This window comes from Salmo trutta, chromosome 26, assembly GCF_901001165.1.
Source record: "Salmo trutta chromosome 26, fSalTru1.1, whole genome shotgun sequence".
Classification (NCBI taxonomy): domain Eukaryota; kingdom Metazoa; phylum Chordata; class Actinopteri; order Salmoniformes; family Salmonidae; genus Salmo; species Salmo trutta.
The window spans coordinates 29,762,086-29,774,920 of NC_042982.1; positions in this window are offsets into that span (position 1 = coordinate 29,762,086).

The window sequence follows — 12,835 nt, forward strand, 5'->3', positions numbered from 1 at the left end:
GGTGTGTTTGTTGTTAAAAACAAATCTGTTTTTTGGAGTGAAATACCATCTGTACTGAAATGGGCAGATAAATGCTTAATTATAGCTAAATGGGTTTATTCATTAAGTGGGCTTCTCTATCCCTTGGCGGACTTCAGGTGTGAAAAGTATACCTCTCTCCCTGTGGAGTTTATCGTCTGTGTCTGTGTTCCAGACAGCTGTGCAGTAGAGTAGGATGTGTTTTAAACTGCCCTGTCTCTGCTGTTCCAGATGAGATTACAGTCCTGTCTCTGACGCCTTTGTTCTGAATTATGTCCCAGTGTAATCTATAATCCCTGTAATCTGACCAACAGTCAACACTGCAATCTGAGATGAGACCCAACACTGCCCAATCCTGTTAGAGATTTGGATTTTTCATGTCTGTCTGTATGTGTGTGAGAGAAACCGAGAGTAAGTGTATGTTAGAGAGAAAATGGTGCAATCTGTATTTTTTACCCATCTTCTGTAATTTAATGCCATACGAGCAGTTTGTATTGCTTGATGGAGGTGTTAGTGCCAATGCTAGTCCTTGATGGAGGTGCCGGAGCTAGTCCTTGATGGAGGTGGTGGTGCCGGTGCTAGCTGGTGCTAGTCCTTGATGGAGGTGGTGGTGCCGGTGCTAGCTGGTGCTAGTCCTTGACAGTGGTGGAAAAAGTACTACATTTTCATACTTGAGTAAAAGTATAGATACATTTAATAGAAAGTTACTCCAGTAAATAAGTCAGCCAGTAAAATACTACTTGAGTAAAAGTCCAAAAGTATTTGGTTTTAAATATACGTAAGTATGAAAAGTAAATGTAATTGCTAAAATATATTTAAGTATCAAAAGTATAAATCCTTTAAAATTCCATATATTAAGCAAAGCAGATGGCACCATTTTCTTGTTTTGAAAATGTATGGATAGCCAGGGGCACATTCCCACACTCAGACATTATTTACAAAAGATGCATTTGTGTTTAGTGAGTCCGCCAGGCCAGAGGCAGTAGGGATGACCACGTGTTCTCTTGATAAGTACTTGAATTTGATCATTTCCCTGTCCTGAAAAGCATTCCAAATATAATGAGTACTTTTGGTTGTCAGGGAAAATGTATGGAGTAAGAAGTACAATATTTTCTTTAGGAATGTAGTAAAGTAAAAGTTTAAAAAATGATATAAAGTAAAGAACAGATACCCCAAAAAACAACTTAAGTAGTACTTTAAAGTATTTTTACTTAAGTACTTTACACCACTGATCCTTGATGGAGGTGGTGGTGCCGGAGCTGCTAGTCCTTGGAGGTGGTGGTGCTAGTCCTTGATGGAGGTGGTGGTGCTAGTCCTTGCTGGAGGTGGTGGTGCCATTGCTAGTCCTTGGAGGTGGTGGTGCTACTCCTTGCTGGAGGTGGTGGTGCAATTGCTAGTCCTTGATGGAGGTGGTGGTGCTAGTCCTTGCTGGAGGTGGTGGTGCCGGTGCTAGTCCTTGATGGAGGTGGTGGTGCTACTTCTTGCTGGAGGTGGTGGTGCCATTGCTAGTCCTTGATGGAGGTGGTGGTCCTAGTCCTTGATGGAGGTGGTGGTGCTAGTCATTGATGGAGTTGGTGGTGCCGTTCCTTGCTGGAACTGCTGTACACGTTCTCAACACAACCACTGAGTTTCGTTTCCTGTCCCAGGCAATGTGGACTTCATATTGATTAATAATACACTAAGGTGTCACAGTAAAAGTCCTCCTCCCCAGCTCGACAGAGAGTGAGAAGGATACAAGGGGGGATATTTTAACTGCGACTCATATTCAGACAGGCAGATAGATGAAATTGCTGCTAAAAAAGTGCAGACGGCTCTATGAAGAAAGTTTCCCTGAGCAAACTAAACTCGGTGTGACTTACTCAGACCGGTCTGATACTCTGTGTGCATGTACGTGTGCGCGTGCTCCAAAAGAGCGGGAAGCTAGGAGATGGAGACAGGAGATGAAGGATGACAAGCATTAGATTTATTTTTGCTTCTCTTAAAATCTTGTCAGACCAATTATCATCCAGGATATTACTGGCTCTATGGCTTTGGACAAGTATTCATTGTTGTCAGGAAACGTGCAAGCAATAGCTGGTCACTTATTCATGAACAGAGCTCTCTCTCAGGTCTACCCAGTGTGTTCAGTATGGAGGTTTTTTGGGGGCCTGTCTGTAACCTGGACTGAACCTTTCTTTGACCAGGATGCACTGTGTGTGTATGTAATATACCAAACCCCATGTTACATACTTTAATACGGTGCAATGTTAATGACCCATTTTTTTATGCATTTTCTTTATAAAGATCATACGTTTATTCATTCAACAACAATCAACATCAACACCTAAACAAACAAATAATACATCTACTGAAATCAAATCATCCCATTTGGAAGCTTCAGCACCTCCATACTGGAGGTCCTCCTGACTCTGGCCACCAGCATGCCCTCAGGGGTCAGCGTGCCACTGACCGATAGGGGGTCCATTTCCTCCAAGAGCATGGTCTTATGGGTAAACGTATCACTGACACTCCCATTCTCCAACACCTGAGGAAGAGAGAGTATGATGAGAGCGAGAGAGTGGAATGAGGGAGGAAGAAGGATGGATGGAGGGAGGGAGAGGCCAAGTTGAGGGAAGGAGAAATAGAAGATGGAGATGATGGAGAGAGCAAGCAGAGAAAGAGTAAAGGAGAGATGGAAAGGGAATATAATGAAGGGGGATGGTGAAAGAAGGGTGAGAAACTGAAGTAGAGAGAGGTCCGTACATATAGATCTGCTATCTTCGATCACTCTGTCGTCGCATAGTAGCAGGAAATGCAAATTGTAGTGTATTCAAGGTTTAAAAGGCTTCTAAAGTTTGTAATTTCCACTTCAAAATGTCAGACTTTTTTTGCCCTAATGAAAAACGTATCAACCCCTATAAAAATGTCCCTTAATTATATTCCATATAATAATTTACATTTCCTGTTGCTGCAGGAGAAGCAGGGTCAAATTCAGACGGTGGGAGCTGAGATCAGGCAGAGGATTACAACAAACAGTTCTGACCAGAGATCAGTGTTTCTTTGGTCATCCTGTTGTTGCAGAAATTTTCCTGCACAGCAGGAAATTCAAACTTGTAGTGTATTTGAGGTTTAAAAAGGCTTCTAAAGTTTGTAATGTCCACTTTAAAATGTCAGACTTGATTTGCCCTAATAAAAATGTGTCAACCCCTACAAAAACTGCCAATTTAATTATAATATACAAAACAAATCACATTTCTATTTTCCTACTGTAGCAAAGTGGCTCAAATAAAGATACTGGCATCTGTATACAGCTCTCCTGCAGCCTCACCCTTCAATGGGATTCACACTTCTCCCTCATCATCCCCCAGTACACAATAACCAAGCGCATCATTAAACAGGACACACTGCACACACACACGTCATTGCAATTTTAATGTGTACCTACAGTGTGCACACAGACACATCCGCTTTCAATAATAGGTACCCAGTCAGACAAACACTATACCCTTCACACAGTCCCACCTTTTCAGCGTGGATGACTATGTTGGGGTTGTAGTCCATCACCACTATGTCCTGTGGTTCAAACTGACTGACGTCAGCTGACATGTAGTAACTACCCCCAATGATCTGACCACACCCATACTGGCAGGACGACCTGTCACAGTGCCACTTGTTGGGCCTGGAGGGAAGAGCAGACAAAACAGTGAGTGGATACATGAATAGATTTATTTATTCAACTCTTCTTTTCTTATTCTCATTAACATCACCACCTTGGGGATGAATAAAACACAGCAAGAGAAAATATATAAAGGAATTAAACGAATATATGGGTGATTCAAGTTTTATTATCCATATATTTCTGTTTTATTTGGAGACAACTGGAGAATACAGGCCATTCAAGCTCATGAGTGAGCAAGGATTCCGATTTGGAATATAAAGCTCATTGAATGCTCATCTGGACAGTAAAGAACCTGAGGGGTATATTACGAATCAAGCTACATCTACTCAGGCTTTTAGAAAGGTAGCCAGCTTCAGTTAGCTTCACATTCCAGGTCAGCAGGACTGGCTCTAGGCATAAATGACATAAGCGGTCAGGGTCTCAATTTACTGTTGAGAGTTAGAATAGTAGAATACAAGGTGTATGTTAGAAATGTAGCTGTGCATCAGCAGGTGTTCTCTTATTTAGTCAGTCACTGACAGTCACTCAATTAGCCACTTCAGCTAACCATTTTTAGATTGGTAAATTAGTCTAGCCAGTTACCTAAATACCGACCAGGCACTCAGGACACATACCCAGGAGCCCTGACCTCCAGTGGGCCCCCATTTGATTTTGTTGGTCACTCTCACGCAGATATCATTGACATGGCATAAATCATGGCAAAATATGTAGAATTGCAGGAAATTAGCTTTAAACTGCAAAAATGTATCTGTGCCCCCATGGCAAAATATGTAGAATTGCAGGAAATTAGCTTTAAACTGCAAAAATGTATCTCTGCCCCATGGCAAAATGTGTAGAATTGCATGAAATACATTTTAAAACTAAACATTTTCTCTCCTCTGTCAATAGGGGGGCCGCTTGGTTGGGGGGGCCAGGTCAGGCTTCATCCATACTACACAGTGAATATTTCTTGTCCGCCTGCCGCTAACTCTAGCAGGCTTGTAATTGTGCGTGCATGTCGCTCATGGCTAGTCGAACGCCAAACTTTTCATTGAGACAATGCTTAAACATTAATCCATGGGCGAGTCAGTGACACATTTTCATTTGTCCCAAAATCAAACAACAGTTATCTTGCAAATTCAGCATGGTGTGAAATAGGCTTTTATAATTGCCGTGTTTATTTTATTACTTATCTTTAATACCGTCTTTGGTGTGCTTATCAATGCACCTTTTTCCCACTACTCTCTGTAGAACAGCCTGTTGCGTTGTGGCCATAGACATATCATTCATTGAAGGGTTTTGGAATCTCTAAACCTGGCAGTTTGACTATTAAACTCATGAGTGCACAAGCAATGTCTGCCAGTCTTGACTTGAATGAGAACTGCCAGCTACATGCAGTGGCCAGTTTATTAGGTACACCTATCTAGTACCGGATCGGACCCCCCTTTGCCTCCAGAACATCCTGAATTCTCTGGGGCATGGAAATGTTGCTCAATTAATATCAAAACATTCCCCACACAATTACACCACTGCCACTAGCCTGTATCGATGACACCAAGCAGAATGGGGATGTTTTTCCACACCTCAGTTGTCCAGTTTTGGTTCTGCTTCTTCTTGCTTTTAGCTGATAGGAGTGGAGCCCAGTGTGGTCGTCTGCTGCAATAGCCCATCCATGACAAAGACCGATGAGTTGTGCATTTCGAGATGCCGTTCTGCACACCACTGTTGAACTTTGCCGTTTGTGGCCTGCCTGTTAGCTTGCACGACCTCTCATCAAATAGCTGTTTTTCGCTCACAGGACTGCCGCTGATTGGTTTTTTTGTTTGCCGCATCATTCTCAGTAAACCCTAGACACTGTCGTGGAACCAGCGTGCCTGGAACTGAGGATCATACCACGCTCAAAGTCGCTTACGTCACTAGCTTTGCTCATTCTAACTTTTGATTCAAACAGTAACTGAATGCTTCGATGCCTGTCTGCCTGCTTTGTATAGCAAGCTTTGGCCACATAACTCACTGTCTCTCAGAGTGAACCATTTTCATGAAAGGGGTGGTGTACCTAATAAACTGGCCACTGGGTGTATGTCTATTATAGTGTATGTCTGAGGTTGGTTGCAGCTGTCATTTGCCTTTTGCAAATTTCAAAATACAATCCCGATAAAAAACATACAGTTTGAAAGCGAATTCGGTCATTACTAAATTAGTTAATTGGTCCTCAACTTGTGACTCAGACAGTTCATTCAGGATAAATGGAGTTAGCCCTGAGTTATGCCGCGTTCAAAACAACTGGGAACTCAAAAACTGTTTTACTCCAACTGGGAAATATAGTTTAGAACCGTCATTCAACTCGGAATTTTTGGTCGGAAACTCTGGCATCTTTCTAGAGCTCCGCCTCGGAGCAGGTTAGTTCTGAAGGGTTTGCTGCCATAGAAATGTACTTGGCCAAAAGGTGAGCCCCTTTCTTATGACTGGTTATCTCGAGTTGACAAAAGTAACCTCGCTAACTCCTCAAACCTGCTACGTAGTATACCGCTCAGCACAAACTCGAGCCCCTTTTATAGCCGGTGCTAACCTTTGTCCCGATTGTGTCCACATGCTGATTGTGCCCACATTTGCAGACAGGTGTAGATTATCAAAATACACATTATGATCTGATTGTGATCAGATCTTCCTGCCCACCTGAAGGAGGTAGTCAGGCACACATTGTGTCTGGATACCTCACAAGTGTAAATGGATCTGGACAGTGAAACTGTTTAAATCATCCTTATTCCGCCTAAAATCACTGATCTATGACATCAACATGCATTAAAATAAATCAATCAATATTTTTTTTAAAGCATATATGTCAAATAATTTTCGTACAGGGAGGGACCAGGAAATCTGGTCACAATGCGGACACAGTGGACGAATAAGAGACACATTTGAATACCATGTGTAGATGCATATCTAAAAATGTGGGCACAATCAGAATGTGGACCAGATCAGGACACAGGACCCATTTTAGCACCAGGTATAAACAAGGCTAAAATGTCAGTTCACTTGTGGTTACAGTCGATTAATATTATGAAGAATTTGTCAGTAGAGATTGGACCAAGCCTCCCTGTCATATAAATGTTGATACCAAAGACTTACTCATAAATGTTAAGTATTTGTTTTCTTTAAACTTTTTCTTTAAAAACTTGTATGTATTTTCTATGTAAGACAGAGAACAATGTGAAAGTAAGCAAATTCCTATTTCTTGATATATTTCACAATATTGTTTAATATTAATTTTGATTTGGGTTATTAGACATCCAGTAGCATCACACAGTCCATAAACACAGTCTTTAAAGCGATCGTTATAATTTTATGACTTGGTGAGAATCACAGAGTCTCATAGACACTCCATATTGTATGTTTATGGCTCTGAGGGAGCTCCTTTAGTTTTATATTCCCTCTTTGGCATTTTAGCACCTATGAGAGTTTCACTGTCTCGACACTGTCCAACACACAGGCCCCTCTTATTGCCTTTTAGAGCACTTTAGCAGAGACACTGGGGATGGGCTGGAGCCACAATGGCAGTTCATACACTCTGACAGTGAGACTTTACAGTAGACATCTCCCACTGTTATGGTTCATTATCTTGTTTGAGATATTGCTTTTTGTACCAGCATACATGTAACTGCCACCATCTCTAGCACCTTCTGAGTCGTTTCACAAATACTTATTGATATTTTAAATAGAAATTGTGCACCAATATTTAATTTTAAAAGCCTGTTATCAGTGCCCTATAATATAAATCACATGGAAAATGTAATATATGACATATTTTATATAAATAAAGATTTGCTAAAGTGCCAGAAATCAGCATTTTGACATGTCCCACTTCATGTTTGACAAAGTCATTTCTTAAGATTATTATTTTATTTTGTGTAATTAGTGATTCATTTACATTTGTACTTCATTTAAAGGACAAGTTCACTTTTTTAAAAGTAATGGCATGTTATAATTGTTTTCAGACACATTTTTTTGTTGTGATTTCACTTGGTTTTGAGAAACTTAACCCACCAGCAATAGACTTCCTCCGACTCGTTCTGCAGTATGGGGTAAGTTGAGTGTGAGCATGCCCATGTCATTTCAGTGTGCGAGCATACGCTCTGTGTGTTTTTGGAGCCTTCGTTCCTGTTTCATCCGTGCTCCCATACTGCAGAACGAGCCTGGGGAAGTGTATCGCTGGTGGGGGAAGTTTCTCAAAAGCAAGTGAAATTGCAAAACAAGTGTCTGTACACTTCAATAAAATGTCATTTAATTCAAAAATGTAGATTTGGTTAAAAAAAGTGATCCTTTAATAAAGGTCAAACCTACTACTTCAACAACTCTTGTTTTAATATGGTAAAACAAATCATAGTGTAAAAGCAGGCGAGATGGTTCTACTCTTTTTGAGGTAGAAAACTGAGCGTGTTAAATATAACTAGTCAAACCATTGATAGATTGACTAGACATTTTTTAACAAGTTAAATTTTTTAGGTTAAGCTTGCAACTCAATTGCCATTCTCTGTTGTCCCTCAAGGGGACATCAACAGATTTTTACATAGTCAGCTCGGGATTCAAACCAGCGACCTTTCGTTTACTGTCCCAGTGCTCTTAATCGCTCATAACCACTAGGCTACCTGTCACTACCTTTCACCCAAGGTGTAGGAGCCTGGCCCTTGGTAGCTCCCGCTCAATTTAACCACCGCTTACCGTTGTTATTCTACCCAAACCCCCCACTCACCTGGGTACCTGTAGGAGTCCTTGTGGTGTCCGCTGAAGGGGGGCCAGACATCCCCCTCCTTTCCAAACAGGCTTTGAAGGTCCCATCACTGCTGCCTCCATGAAGGGCTCAAACAGGGGGTCTGCCGCCCCACCACCAGACCCCTCTGACCAGTACGTGCTGGAACTGCTGTAGCGGGCTGATGAGCGGTACGAGGAAGAGGAGGAACTGCTGTAGCGGGCTGATGAGCGGTACGAGGAAGAGGAGGAACTGCTGTAGTGGGCTGATGAGCGGTACGAGGAAGAGGAGGAACTGCTGTAGCGGGCTGATGAGCGGTACGAGGAAGAGGAGGAACTGCTGGATGAAAAGCCTGTCAGAGCCATGGTGAGAAGTGGTGTCTAAAACACACACACATACACACACACACACTGAAACTACAACTCACTCAGTGAGGTTCTTTTTTCTACTAAGTTCTTGACAAAGCTGGTGGCACTGTTGTCATTTAGAATCAGCCCAGACACACTTCAGAAGGCAGTCATTTATTTTTTCCACTGCACACACACACACACTGCACACACACACACACACTGGCATTGAGCTCTCTGCTGTCTGTCTGGGTGTAATTTAACGAAGGCCCAAAGCATTCTGGTAAAGAGGCGTGCTGTGGCCCCAACGTGTAGCCGTCTTTTCTCATTACAAGGCGGTGTGTCCAGCAATGGTGCCATGAATAAGTGTAAAAGAAATAAGAAGTGAATCCCTCCAAACCCTAAGTGACATAGAGATTAGTCAGCCAAGGGGTGCACTCAGAGATGTTTTAGGTATGCGGTCAGAGATAACAGAATGACAACAACAGTTGGAAAAGGTTGTGGGAACGTTGTGCGTACGTTGCTTTGTAACTGTCTTCTGACCATCATTTGACTGTCCTGCTGAAAGATTATTGTATGCTATGCTTCTACGCACTTTATGCCAGTACTTTATGCCAGTTCTTTATGCCAGTACTTTATGCCAGTACAAAGCTGTTGACTTGTTTATGTATCTCTATTAACTGTTACATTAGCATCTTGGATTACATTTGGAGAAATGTTTTCATGTGAATCATATGCATTAGTCATTGAAATCATTCTATAAAATGTCCATGAAAACAAGTTAGCATCATACTGTAGCACTTATGGTATGTTCTATTGATTGAGAGATGAAAACAGTTTTCCCCCATAGGGACCGACCCTTTGTTACCTCTTTTAGCGCTGATCTTGTAATCGGGATCAACATCGAGCGAAAAATTAGAGCGTCATATTCATAACCAAATCTAATAATTTCTGTTTCTCAAACATAGGACTATTTTACACCGTTTTATAGATACACTTCTCCTGAATCGAACCACGTTGTCTGATTTCAAAAAGGCTTTACAGCGAAAGCAAAACGTTACATTATGTTAGGAGAGTACATCGTCAAAATAGCCACACCGCCATTTTCCGACCAACCACATGCATCACAAATAACCAAAATACAGCTAAATGAAGCACTAACATTTGACAATCTTCATCAGATGACACTCCTAGGACATCATGTTACACAATACATGTATTTTGTTGTTCGATAAAGTTCATATTTATATATAAAAACAGCATTTTACATCGGCGCGTGATGTTCAGAAAATATTTTCCATCAAATGCATCCGGTGAATCAACGCTACAATTTACTAAATTACTATTCGAAAAAAAAATTAAAAATGTAATATTGTCATTCAAAGAATTATAGATTAACATCTCGTGAATGCAACCGCGTTGCCAGATTTAAAAATAACTTTACTGGGAAATCACACTTTGCAATAAACGAGGTGCTATGCTCAGAAAAATAGGCTAGGCGATAAAGGTTAGCGCCATCTTGGAACCATCTAAAATCAAATATACTATTGTAAATATTCCCTTACCTTTGATTATCTTCATCAGAAGGCACTTCCAGGAATCCCAGGTCCACAACAAATGTAGTTTTGTTCGAAAAAGTTAATAATTTATGTCCCAATAGCTCCTTCTTGTTAGCGCGTTCCGAAGGCTACTCATAATGTACGAGTTGCACGGGACTTGTCGTCACTAATGTGCAAAAAATATATATTTACGTTCGTTCAAACATGTCAAACGTTGTATAACAAATCTTTAAGGCCTTTTTCAATCAGAGCTTCAATAATATTCAAGGGGGACGATTGCATTGTCTTACTAAACGTTTCGGAAGGGGAGGCTACACATGGGCGCCCGCGTCATAGTAGTAATGGCCCTCCCCCTTTGACCAACTTTCCAAGCCTCTCTTTTGGTCAGTTTCTACCGGAGAAGACTCAAACCACTTTGTAAAGACTGTTGACATCTAGTGGAAGCCTTAGGAAGTGCTCAATGAATCCTAACTCACGGTGTGTTTCATAGGCAAAGTGTTGAAGGTGATTCCACAAATCAGATTTCCACTTCCTGTTAGGATCTGTCTCAGGGTTTTGACTGCCATAGGAGTTCTGTTATACTCACAGACACCATTCAAACAGTTTTATAAACTTTAGAGTGTTTTCTATGCAAATCTACTATTCTATGCATATCCTAGCTTCTGAGTTTGAGTATTTTTTTCAAAATTTGCTGTAGCACCCCCTATCCTTAAGGTGCTGTAAGAAGTTAACACCATTCCCCACAAGAAAATGTCAGTCAGTGTTACTTTATGATAAAAAAATAGCATTGTCTAGTTGTCTGTGTGTGTGTGTGTGTGTGTGTGTGTGTGTGTGTGTGTGTGTGTGTGTGTGTGTGTGTGTGTGTGTGTGTGTGTGTGTGTGTGGTAAGTGAGTTCTGTCCTTTTCAGAGGTAGTCATTTTATTTAACCTTTATTTTTTTATGTATTATTTCTAACATTGTTAGCCAGGAAAATCTCAAGTCTTACTACATACAGCCGGGAAAAACTACTGGATATAAAAGCGACGTCAACTTACCAACATTACAACCAGGAATACAACTTTCCCGAAGCAGATCCTTTGTTCGGACCTCCACCCTGGACATGGGATCTAATCCCAGAGGCCGACCCAAAACAACGCGATCGCCGCAGTAGAGGCAGACTGAGCGGCCTACTGGTCAGACTTAGAAGGTGAGCACACCATCCACTGCTTCTGAGCATATTACTCGCCAATGTCCAATCACTAGATAACAAGGTGGACGAAATTAGAGCTTCCAGAGAGACATCAGAGATTGTAACATTCTCTGTTTCACGGAAACATGGCTCACTCGGGATATGTTATCAGTCGGTACAGCCACCTGGTTTCTTCACGCATCGCGCCGACAGAAACAAACATCTCTCTGGTAAGAAGAAGGGCGGGGGTGTATGCCTTATGATTAACGACTCATGGTGTAATCATAACAACATTCAGGAACTCAAGTTCTTTTGTTCACCTGACCTACAATTCCTTACAATCAAATGCAGACCGCATTATCTACCAAGAGAATTCTCTTTGATTATAGTCACAGCCATGTATATCCCCCACAAGTAGATACCTCAACGTCCCTGAAAGAAATTCACTGGACTATGTAAACTGGAAACCATATATCCTGAGGCTGCATTTTTTGTAGCTGGGGATTTTAACAAAGCTAATCTGAGAATAAGGCTTCCTAAATTCTATCAGCATATGAATGTGCGGCATGAGCCGGTAGCTTTCTGGACCATTGCTACTCTAACTTCCATGATGCATACAAAACCCTTCCCCGCCCTCCCTTCGGCAAGTCTGACCATGACTCCATTTTGTTGCTCCCAGCCTATAGACAGAAACTAAAACAGGAAACACCTGTGCTCAGGTCTATCCAACGCTGGTCTGACCAATCGGATTCCATGCTTCAAGATTGCTTCGATCACGTGGACTGGGATATGTTCCCGGGTAGCCTCAGACAACAACATTGACGTTTACACTGACTCGGTGAGCAAGTTTGTTAGCAAGTGCATCGGTGATGTTGTACCCACAGTGACTATTAAAACCTTCCCTAAACAGAAACCGTGGATTGATGGCAGCATTCGCACAAAACTGAATGTGCGAACCACCGCTTTTAATCATGGCTAGGCAACTGGAATCATGACCGAATACAAACAGTGTAGCTATTCCCTCCGCAAGGCAATCAAACAAGCAAAGTGTCAGTATAGAGACAAAGTAGAGTCGCAATTCAACAGCTCAAACACAAGACGTATGTGGCAGGGTCTACAGTCAATCACGGATTACAAAAAGAAAACCGGACTTCGACGTCTTGCTCCCAGACAAATTAAACAACTTCTTTGCTCGCTTTGAGGACAGTACAGTGCCACTGACACGGCCCGCTACCAAAGCCTGTCGGCTCTCCTTCACCGTGGCCAATGTGAGTAAAACATTTAAACGTGTTAACCCTCGCAAGGCTGCCGGCCCAGATGGCATCCCTAGCCGTGTCCTGACTGGTGTGTTTATTGAC